The 12,083-nt window shown below is 33.2% G+C and overlaps 1 long non-coding RNA gene across 2 annotated transcripts; it reads right to left on the reverse strand.

Annotated features, from left to right (window-relative positions):
* Nucleotides 1-4,380: 4,380 nt before the first annotated feature.
* LOC112419278 (uncharacterized) lies at nucleotides 4,381-6,792 on the reverse strand. Of its 2 annotated transcripts, XR_005644166.1 has the most exons (4): nucleotides 6,384-6,792; nucleotides 5,894-5,930; nucleotides 5,659-5,753; nucleotides 4,381-4,837 (listed from the first exon to the last, which is right to left on the reverse strand). It is a non-coding gene; the product is annotated as an uncharacterized lncRNA (long non-coding RNA). The 2 variants fall into 2 exon arrangements; XR_003009460.2 differs by lacking the exon at nucleotides 4,381-4,837 and having other exon boundaries at nucleotides 5,539-5,753; nucleotides 6,384-6,790.
* Nucleotides 6,793-12,083: the final 5,291 nt, after the last annotated feature.

The following is a 12,083-nucleotide window of genomic DNA, read 5'->3' on the forward strand; positions in this document are numbered from 1 at the left end:
TCAGTTTAAATAACTTACTTAAATTGTGTTTTGGAAAAGGAAAGAAGGATGAGACGTAAGTTTTTTGGGTGAATGGATAAATTTGAAAATTAAATTTTATTTAAGAGTAATTTTGTCATTGTGGGGTGTAACCAGGAATATCTATGGTGTTAAATGAAGGGGTAAAAATGGAAAGAAAAAATTCAGCCGAAATGGCTCTTCCCATTCCTGTTTTAATGAGATTTAGTTTTTTTAATTAATAATTTAAATAATATTATAAAACGTAAATAAAATTGTTTAAATAAAGAATAAAGTATGAAAGGAAACAGACATATAAAACTCATGCATTCTGCTTATATATGGTATAGATTTACTAAAGTGTTTTTTTTTAGGAAAACTTATCAAAGTGTTGAAATGAGAAAAAATTGCCTAACCCTAATTTGCTGATTTGTCTAGGGTTACAAGATTGAAGAAAACATCTATTGATTAACGAGAAAAATATCCTAATTTTTGTGGTTGTGGTATTAATGTATGAAGTGTGGGACCCTAAAAAATATTAATCCTTAGTGAAGATATTGAGAGTGGGTGTGTGCCCTAAATTGTCATGACTTAAATAATTTTTGAAAAATTCGTTGTTATGCAAGCAACCTAGTTGCTTTACTTGAAAAAATGAAAAAAGAAATGTTAGATGTGTTTGTGGTTTATGTGAAGTACAGAAAATAATGTAAACACAAAGGAACCTAAGGAAAAAATTTCTTAGAAACGTTGAAAAATTATAAGTGTCAAAGTTTTGGTTTTGAAGAAACATTTTGGTCAAGATTGAGGAAAAACCTAAATTTTTGTTTGTGTTGTTGATTTCTTTATGTTTGATAAAAATAAAGATGCGAGATAAAACAGGAGATTCGTTATTTTAGAACTTTGATTTTTATGGGATTTTTATGTGTAGTTGATTTATGATAATAAAACAAACCCTTGACTGTATTTGGGGTACTGATCAAAGCCACGTTATATTTTAGAACGTTGAAGGATATTCATATTAATTTAGTTAGCAAAGATTTAGATGATGGATATTTGTCTTACATATGATTGGATAAATATGTTCTAATTATAACTCATTTTGTGGATGGTATGTAAATTTTTGCATTTCCATAAGATGGAGAGTCGTATGTTATTATTTTTTATTTTTTTAGGGAGAGTTGTATCTTCATGTATTTCATAATTTTTTTTTCAACAAGTCATGCATTTCATAGTTAACTATATGTTGGAGAGACTACACTCGATGTAGAATTTTTCTGTATGGAGCCCACTTTATCATGGAGGATTTTAGTATGTATTTGGTTGGTCTATGACTATAGCCCTTCAGAAAAGCTCGACACTACTAATTTCATTTAATTTATTTGTAACTTTACAAATGAAATTAGTAGTAACGAGCTTTTTACCTTAGTGAGAAAAATATTATCTGGGTAATAGATTGGTTGACTTGCAACCATGTCTTAACTACTCAAAAAAGACTGCTATATTGACAATATAAGATAGATTTAGAAAGATTCATAAATCATTGCTCATTTAAATTCAAAGAAATGCAACGAAATGAAGAAATTAAATTACCTTTAAATATGCTAGAGATTCTGATTTCAAATACTCAGTTCTTCGTTTTCTTCTTCGTTGGGTGCGAGCTTTTGAAGTATCAGATGCAAATGCAGGTTGTATTAATTTGTGTGTACTTAATTAGGGGTTTAGGGATACATTATTTGTATATCTTGCAAGAAATTTGCCTAATTAGCTTTGGTATCATTGTAATTAATAAACTTAAAAGTGTCTCTTTGGTATAACTTCTTCTTTTTAGGAATCATTGGTATAACTTGTCTCAACGCATTTGGAATTGGATTTTCTGTTTAATTAGTATAATTTCCACCTTTTTATCATCAAAAGTAAAAAATTAAAATTAAAATTGGGCCGTTCTTTTTTAAACTTAAAGCGGTCTTAATTATTAAAAAATAAAAAATATCACTAATTGCGCATGAAACTTTTTACTCGATTGGTCTTGGTATCATTGCATTGTAAACTTTTTTTTTAAATAAGGTATCATTGTAAACTTAAAGTACATGCATTTGAACAAATTAACAACTTAACTAATCCGCTAATCATGCTCTCAATTGGTTTTGGTATCATTGTAAACTTAAAACTGTCGGTTTAGTATAACTTGTGTTCAATGGATTTTCCTAAGTTTTGCGCTTAATTTTGTTCTCAATTTGAAATGAAATATAAAAAAAAAAAAAATAGTAGTTTAAAAGTTGATGTATGTGGTTGTTGACGTGAAAATAGGCTTACTAGATAAAACCAGTAACTCGAAAGATCAATTTAGGATTTAAGTTTGATCCTCATAGGGTTTCTAGTTGATAGATTTAAGGTCACAAGTCTTAATGTCCTTGACGTAAAATAATTTTGACTTGCATACATCATTCAATTCAAACAACAAGCAAGATGTGTTAGGGACAATATATTTATCTAGTATGCCTATTTTACCCAACATGAATGAACTCTTTTGCATGGAGTCTGATTCTATTATTTATACAAAAATAACAAACTAACTTCTTAAATGAATGAATTACAAGTGTCCTTCAAGATCCTTCGTTATTTTGAAAACAATTTAACATAAACTATCTTTTAGGACATATAACAGTTGTTCATACATGTTGGAATATCTCTAATTTATATAGTACATTTGAAGTGGTGTTGATACAATCCCCATTGTCATCCATTAATAATATATTCAAACCATATCTTGATCACGTGATATTGCAGCATATATGCGAGAACACCGATTGTGGAAAATAGATGCCAATTTGCTCAAGTGATTGCCCTTAACTTTTGTTTATAGACATTGCAAAACACATAACTATAGGAAATTGTCTGCGCTGAAATTTGAAAGGAATTAATTCTCGTATTTGATGGTGTCAATGACAACATTGGAGATAACCAAACCTTAGATCTCGAGAAGAAGCAAACTCTCAGGCCCCAAGCCATGGTCGCTATATATTTGAATGAAGAAAAACTTAAACAACTAAAAGTAGCACCGAAATTGGATATGAAAATAAAGTGAAATACTTATCGTCGCTTTAAATTTGAGTGAAGAAAGTTCTGGTGAACTTAGCTCAATTGGTAGGGACAATGCATAATATATACAAGGTTCGAGATTCAAACCTCGGCCACCACAAAAAATTTGAATGAAGAAAAATACTTTAAATAACGAAAAAAATAGTAACAGAGTTGGGTATGAAAATAAAGAATTTGAGTACAAATTTCATCAAGTTTTTTATTAAAGACAAAATGAATGTATTGAAAAACCACAACCAAGTACAATATGTGCATGGACGGAAAATTACAAAATAAGGCTTATAAATACAAAGGTGAAAAAAACTTTAAATAACTAAAAAAAAAATAGCAACACAATTTCGTATGAAAATAAAGAATTTGAGTACAAATTTCATCAAGTTTTTTATTAAAGACAAAATGAATGTATTGAAAAACCACAGCCAAGTACAATATGTGCATGGACGGAAAATTACAAAATAAGGCTTATAAATACAAAGGTGAAAAAAAACTTTAAATAACTAAAAAAAATAGCAACACAATTTGGTATGAAAATAAAGAATTTGAGTACAAATTTCATCAAGTTTTTTATTAAAGGCAAAATGAATGTAGTGAAAAACCACAGCCAAGTACAATATGTGCATGGATGGAAACTTACAAAATAAAGCTTATAAATATAAATAATCAAAGCCAAATGACACCAAAATCATGATAAAAAGCACCATTATAACAAAAGATGTACTCATTGCACCACTTACAAAACACTCTATCGGTCAACAAAGAAACACCACTACCAACTTGATCTCAAATGATCCCATGCATAACCTACAAATGAGAGACCAAATATAATTCAATTCCATGAAGGTAACAATCTACGAAAATCTCTTCATGAACTCGCCAATTATGGAGACACTTATGCAAAGAATCAACACCAGCAACTTCTACATGAGTATAAGTTGAATGTAGCAATAACCTCTCCATGGAGCAGTCAACGCGCAATAAATGGACAAACATTATAGTTAAAAATCTGCATAAATGAATCACTTGATAACCTAAGACACCTCAAACCTTTCTGTTTACCTTGGTTTTTGGTAAACAACCGTTGACTTAAAATTAGTTACATGCAAGATCAACCAGTAAATCTTAGGACATACTGTGTTTGTTATTTTCGAAAATTATGAATGTTCTTGATATTCTTATGTAGAATATGAATATAACCGTCGAATTAAACAAAGATTGAACCCGTCGAAGTTATCTTCAAAGGAGTAGGATAGAATGCTTGAAAAGAACAAGTAAATTGCAAAGGAATTTAAAGAAATAAAAGTAAATTGCATAGACTGAATGTAAATTGGTACACAGATTCAATACATTGTGACTTGTTACTCGTTTCTCTCTGAATGCGGATAGTTTGAGTGTAAGTTTTCTGTATGATTGAATTGTGACCCATTTTTCCTATGAAAAGCTACTATTTATACTAAGTAACTACCTACACAGAACCGATCGAACTTAACTGCTAAAAACTACCACATACATCCCTTTGATTTGAATTTCAATTGACATCCTTCGACAGTAACCGTTGCTTGGCTCCTTTATCTAGCACCAACCTCTCTTCGACGCTTGCTTGCTTGTCAAACCATCACCATAAAAACATCAAATCTCTTTAAGTCCAAGAATTCGAAGTTAGTGAATCGAACTCATTAACTCTCTTCAAAACCTAAGTCAAATTCAACTGACTGCATTTATTATAGCCTGTCAAAAACACAGGCTAACAAAACAACAATAGCATAAGCAAAATACCAGCAGAAAAGTGGCATTAGTCTATGCTACACAAGCACATACCATTAAATTTTTTCCAGTCCCTGGTGGTCCATATAAGAACACTACAAATTTGAGTTTCATTGAGGCTGTATTTTTCTATTTTGTATCATTGTCATTGAGGCTGTATTTTTCTATTACATTATAAGTTCAATTTGAGTTGCTATCTCAAGCTATGGTTTATATAGTTATTCATACATAGCAGTTGAGCACACAAATTAGTGTTCAAAATCAGATTAATTGTTGTAGTAGACTTTAAGATTCTGCAATAAAACAAAGGTACGAGAAAGAAAAAAAATTAAGAAATGATAAATATCTTTCATTCATTTTTGTAAACTTTGACAAATTTCAGATTTGGATTAATCAATGATCTGAAATTTACATGAATCACATCAGTCATCACATTCCTATTACTTTTAACCCAACACTTTGCCTAGTGCCTATGCAAATATGTCAGGATTGTGTAAAAGTGTTGGGCTTTTTTAAGTTAAAAGAAAATGAAAATGGATATCATTCCATCTATACTATTAACGAATTCCCCCTTCCTTTAACCAATTGATTAACAGAGACAAATTGAAGACCATCTATACTGTCAACAAATTCCCCCTGCCTTTAACCAATTGAATGATGATATCAAAGAATCGACACAAATTAGAAAGATTAATCATGATAAACAAGAATTCAAGTATCCTGACCGTGGGTAGGGGTAAGTGCCACACAAATTTTACACGATGAAACACAATAAAAAAAACAATTCAATAAGAAGGTAACCTTTGTGGAGACGCAACTCGCCAGCACTTTGCTTCTTAACATATACTCCATTGCTGGCGTTTTCAGCTTGTTCTCTTTTCTTTTCTTTTCTTTTCCTACAAGAACCGACATCAACTAGCATTAGAACATTTCATATAACAGACAAAGAAATTATCCAAGCAAAAACAACATCTACAACTTCCTTTCAATAAGAACAACAAACAGACTAAAACAAAAACAACAAAACAAAAAATACCAATCAAGCCCGTCCCCATCTAACAGCTTTGTAGCTTCTGCAATCAAACAGAACCTTTTTCAGAAGCAACAAATATTACAAGCTTGATAAAAAAAAATAGCTAGGTTACACATTAAACTTAACCCAGCTAATCAATAATGATATAAAAGAATCGACACAAATTAGAATGATTAATCACGATAAACAATATTAAGATCGCGTTTAGGTAAAAAAAAAAAATACTTAATCACACAGATTCAACAAAAAGCACTGCTATCTAATCGTAGAACTTCAACCTGTACGAAAAACCAAAGAAATCACAGATACTAGATACTTCGTTTAAATATTAATTAAACAAAATAAAATTTCAATTAGAGACAGATATAGGTAAATTATGAATTAGGGTGAGGTTGTTAATTAGAAAAACAGAAACCCTAGCAAAGGAAAGGGCAAAGGGATCGATAATTGAGAGAGAGTAATAGCGTGAGAGAAATTAAGGAGCGAACCTCACCTGGTTGAGAAGATGATAAAGAACTAAACATGGTTGATTTCACAGCTTAGCTCTGCTTTGATTATCAATGCTGGCTGAGGTTGTGGGTGAGAGTGAAATTGGGGAAGAGCAAATGAAATTGGAAAATGAAATATGGGGAATGCTTCAATTGAGCCATAGGTAGTAGAGATTTAGGTTTTAATTTGGGGGAAAGTTAGATTGTGGAATAAAATTGGGTTTTAGGGTTTTTGAGCAATGGGAGGGAGACTGAAATCGGGAAAGCGGGAGTGATAGAATATTTGGCCAAAATATTTATTGTGAAAAGCGCTTGAAAAAAAAGTATAAAAGCTGCGACCCTTAATCCAAACAGTCGCAAAAGTGTGATTTGTGACAGTTCTAAGCCAAGGGTCGCAAAGCAAATGTCGCAAAATGACAAATTTCTTATAGTGAGAAAAAAAATGACGTTTTTGAATCTTGCTGAACACATTTCATTTAGTCGAAACGAATAACTTCTTAGTATCAGCACCAAAAGGCAGTTGAAAAACCTTTTGTGATGTCATCAAATCCCACTTAGTGGGCCATGTTCCAATATTTGAGAACTACCATTTTCTTCTTTTTTTTATAATCGTCAACCTAAGATGTTGACACTTGTTGAAAATCTGAGACTATAAAAAGGTATAAACCTTTTCTTCTTCACTTTTTCAGTTTTACTCAGACTTTATACTTTCTTCTTCCTCTCCTCTATCACGAAATTTTATCGCATTTTCTCAAACCCTTAAAATCTCCATCAACAGATGATTCTTTCTGAAAAAATCATCCATCATTTTCTTATCATGACGAACAACAGCGAAAGTCCTTCACCATCTCAGCCGGAGCGAGGGTTACAAAATTTCTCCATGCAACATCAATCTGGCAACGCTTGGTTCGCTAGCGAACTGGAATTGAAAGAGATAAAAGCTCAAATATGGAAATCCCAGGAACTGATTCCTTCTTCTGATTCACGTATGCATATTTAGGACCCATTGAGAGAGATGATAGCGGAGAAACTAAAGAATTATTTCCCGATGATAAGACGGATTCACCTCTTATCTTTCCCAGAAACCATGACGAGCCTTATAACCTTAGTTATTTAGATACTAGGTTTTTTAGGTCAGCCCCGAGAATCGATAAAGTCAAAGATTATATCGCATGGCTCGATAGGATGGAAAAACATAAATGTAGTTTTTGGAAGGATTTAGGCATTTTTAACCTTATTCAGCTGTCGAGACAAGGTCCTAGATAACATAAACATATGCTATTGGCTGCACTCCATTTTTGGAATAGTTCCACCAGTAGTTTGCATCTGAAGTGAGGCATGCTTACGCCTACATTGCTAGATGTTGCAGCCATTACTAGCCTAAAACCTACTGGTGAAACTTTCGACCTAAGCACTAGTGAGTCAGTCATTATATCTTTGATTTTGGTAAAGCCACTTGTGGTCACTATATTAGAGACCATCACAAACCTGATGACAAGGAAGTTTCAGATGATGAACCCATAGCCTTTTTGACCTATTGGTTATCCCTGTACGTCTTTTGCACAAGATCTAACCAGTTAGCAAAACACTATAGAACCTTAGCCTACCAATTACATGAAGGAAAACAAGTTTGTCTTGGAAAACTTATCTTAGGTTCTTTGTATGAGTGTCTTAATGATGGAGCAGCTGACATGAGAGACCAAGTTGAGAGTCTAATTATCCTTGACCCAATCTGGCTACTCCAATTGTGGCTGTTAACCACTTTAAAGTCAAAGCTAATTGACACTGCCTTTCTTCCTGGGGACTTCAAAGCTAATTGGCCTCGCATTGTTTCGATATAAAGAAACCAAAACTAGCCAAAAGCTTTTTTCAGAAGCTTTTAAAGTCTTTATGGATTGTGACGTCTTCACATCTTCTCTAGCTTCCTTTTCGACAAGGACATCTGGGCCAGCATGGTTCGTTAGGAAATTTCCTGCCAAAAACGTCGAACACTAAGAAGAAACCAATGTCGTTTGGAAAGCTTATTTGACTCCTACTCTCCTCTCGTAGGACAGGATCCAATACCACTATAGATTCCAATGGTACATTTGGCTATCAGCCAAATTTAGTGGCAAGGCAATTCGGTTTAATCCAAACCCATCCCGGCTCATTTTTCAAAGCTAAGAGAGACATAAAGAGACCAAAGCCCGAACAACGATGGGGGACATATCTTCCTAAATTTAACGAAGTAGTTCCAGACTTCAAACCTGTCCATTTCGAACTCTCATATGAATGCACTAAATCGTTCTTTAAATTGTGGAGAGGATACTTCGTTGACAAAAGAAAAAAGTGAACTTAGACATTTTTCTTTCTGAGCTGATCTCTGTTTTTAATTTTCTGCAGACAAAAACAAAGAAACGAAAGGTATGCACATTCGAGAAATTCAAGCTTTCCAAAAGTACTTTGAAACTGTATATGATCCTTTACATCTTAGTCGGACTGTTTATTATGCTGCTAAAACACTAAAAGAAAAACTTTTAGAAAGAATTGCAACATGTAATTCCAATATCCATTCTCTTACCAGATTAAAATCTATTGAAGTCAAAGGTTGTGAGAAGTTGAAGCATCTGTTTTGGTATTCCCTCGTTAGTGACCTTCCTCAACTTCTTGATATAAAAATTTCTAATTGCAAAATGATTACAGAAATAATAGTTGTGCAAACATCAGAAGCTAATAAAGAGATCAACAAGATTCTGTCCCCCAAGTTGCGTTCTCTTGAACTTGAACGTTTGCCGAGACTCATTAGTTTCTGTTCTGTGCCTTTGACAGCTGCACAATGCACACCGTTGGCACTAATTGATGAAAAGGTAAGAACACGATTTTACTGACGGTGCAGTATTTTTGTTTCATCAAATCCCATATCTTTCCATTATCTCACCATCTCACTTTATCTTGGTTTTTCTCTCAACATAAATGACTGTTACAAATGAGATCTTGCTGAGAATTTTTTTTGTTAATAGGTTGGAATGCCCCACCTTGAACTCTTCAAGCTGTCTAATATCACCTCTAGGAGATTGTAGGATAACAACTTTCCAGGTCATTCTTGCATTCAAAACTTGAGGAGTTTGACGATTGACAAATGTGGTAGCATAGCTTACACATTTTCGTCCTCAGTTGCTAGAGAACTTGTAAACCTGCAATATCTTGGCATTAATAATTGCCTGATGTTGGAAGAGATATTTGTCTCCGATGGAAATTTGGGCAATCTAACTTCAACTCAGAAACCATTTTCTGATGATGAGGTGAGCACTATCTCTAATTCTGTAATTGTTAATAACTATAGTATGATTTCCTTTTTAGGTCTGCTGCTTGTGCAATTAACCATTAAAAATATAAGCATATTCCTGATTGTAGGTTATATTTCCAAACTTGGAGACATTGGAAATCTCCAACTTGAAACACATGAAGTCAGTTTGGCCCAATCAACTAGCTCCAAATTCGTTCTGCAAACTAAAGCAGTTGAAAATTGAATCCTGCCATAAGTTATCAAATGTATTTCCATCTTTTGTGCTTGACTATAAGTGATTGTCCTGTACTGGAAGTAGTATTTGAAGCTGATGACAGTCCGTCATTCGCTATTTCTAGAGTCTTTTTTATATGTATTTTGATCACAAATTGGAGTTCACAAGGCAACTTATGCAGCAAAAGAGTAGAAAACTGAAGAAAATACAAAGAAGAGAATCGTGCCACGATTTGGTAAAAACGTGACACGATTTTAGAAAACCAAAATCAAGCTTCGACATTGAAGAAATCGTGTCACGATGGCATAATCGTGGCACGATTTGAGGAAACCCTAATTCAGTGATTTGGGATTCAAGGAGAATCGTGCCACGATTTTAGGCGAAATTCTGTGCCTATTTAAGCTGAAGACTATTCTGAAAACAAGGGTTACGATTTGGAGAGAGCCAAGTGCGATTTTGAGACCTCAAGACGGCTAGGAGGGCGATTTCTTCAACCTTCTATCAGTTTGTGTATGTTTTAATTCTGATATTGATTATGCTATTTGTAAACTCAATTATGAGTAGCTAAATCTCTTAGAGATTAGGTCTGAGATGATTCTTTGTAACCCTAATTGAACCATGTTGCTGTGAAACTCTATTTATTGTGAATGACAATCTAGTTTTTATTCAATTCAATTGTTCTTAATGCTTTTTATATCCTGATCAAATATAAACATGATTTAGTGAGAATGAATGACTACTGACCATAGCTTTCTACTTAGACAGAATTGAATTGTTCTAATAAACAGGGTTAGTCTAGGAATGGATAATCGTTTGTTAGTGATATTAGGTTAACGTTCTTAAAACCTTCAAAGATTATTAGACCACCTAAGAAATTAGGGGCTGTAGTATGAGAAGAGGGTCCTAACTCAAGGGATTGATTAGGACTATTTTGTTAACTATCGTGGAACTAGAAAATCATTCATAAGAATAGGTGCAGTATACCAATTAGGGGAACATAGATGATTCGAAAGACCTGATCTCATCTCTCTCTTATTCTTTCCAACTCTATCTTTATTTTATGTTATTTAATTTTATGCAAACCAAAACTACTGCCTCAGGCAACTAAAAGAAATTTACACATCCTAGATATTAACCTTATTGCTAAATTGAAATTAATACAGTCCTCGTGGGAACAATATTTTTACTACTTCGATAGTATTTAGTACACTTGCTAAAATATCTATCAAGTTTTTGGCGCCGCTGCCGGGGACTGTTAAGTCATTTCAATTTGGTAATTTTGTTTTTATTTAGGATTTCTGTCGTTTATATTTTTGTTTATATATAAAAAAAAATAAAAAAAATATATGATTGATACTCTGCGTTTTCTTCTTATTGTACTGTGCTACTAAAAAGTTTATCCAAGTTTTGCAGCTATGATAGACAGGTTATATCTCCATGACACAAAAGAGATTGATATGTTGAAGTATGAAAAATATATGCTATCTTTGAAGATAGGATATTTGGACAGAAAAATCTCGAGATTAAATGAGAGATGTGGACGTTATGAGGTAGATCAACCAGGTAGTAATGGTGAAGAGAAGAAAGAGGTGACCAACATAGATTACAATACTCAACTTCAAAATATTTTAGATGAATTCTTGGTGTCAAATCAAGTTTCATTTGAGGAGTTTGATGTTCAGTGTGGTGATCTTGTTGAGAAGGCGCATGAGTCTCAAAGGAAGTTGGTTAAGATGGAGACAGAATGTCACAAGGTTGTGCTAGAAGAAAATCCCAAAGTGAGGAGTGTTGATATCGGTCCGAAATCTGAACCAACGGAGGTTGAAGAAATAACTCGTGTGCAAATGGATGCATGTCCTTCTCTAAGGTGGAAGAGCTTAAATTCCAAAAGATCAATAGTGAGTGCATGGGAATATCTGATTCTTTATGCCAAATTCATGGAATTCCTACCAAACAAGAGGAAGAAGAAGGATGATATCTTCTTTATATCATATTTGCCACCCTAACAGTGGTCGAAGCGTCAAGCTCAATGACGTAAAAGAAAGCGCTTGGTGGGAGGCAACCCATCATTTTTATTATGTTTTTATTTTCAGTCTTTTATTCTTATTGTTGAGTCAGACAATTGTCAGTGTGTTGAATAACTCAGTTGTATCCCCCTGTTATGTAATTGTTCTTGCACTTATTTGTTATTGATGAATTTGCTTG

Source organism: Medicago truncatula, chromosome 2, assembly GCF_003473485.1.
Source record: "Medicago truncatula cultivar Jemalong A17 chromosome 2, MtrunA17r5.0-ANR, whole genome shotgun sequence".
In the NCBI taxonomy this organism is placed as follows: Eukaryota; Viridiplantae; Streptophyta; class Magnoliopsida; order Fabales; family Fabaceae; genus Medicago; species Medicago truncatula.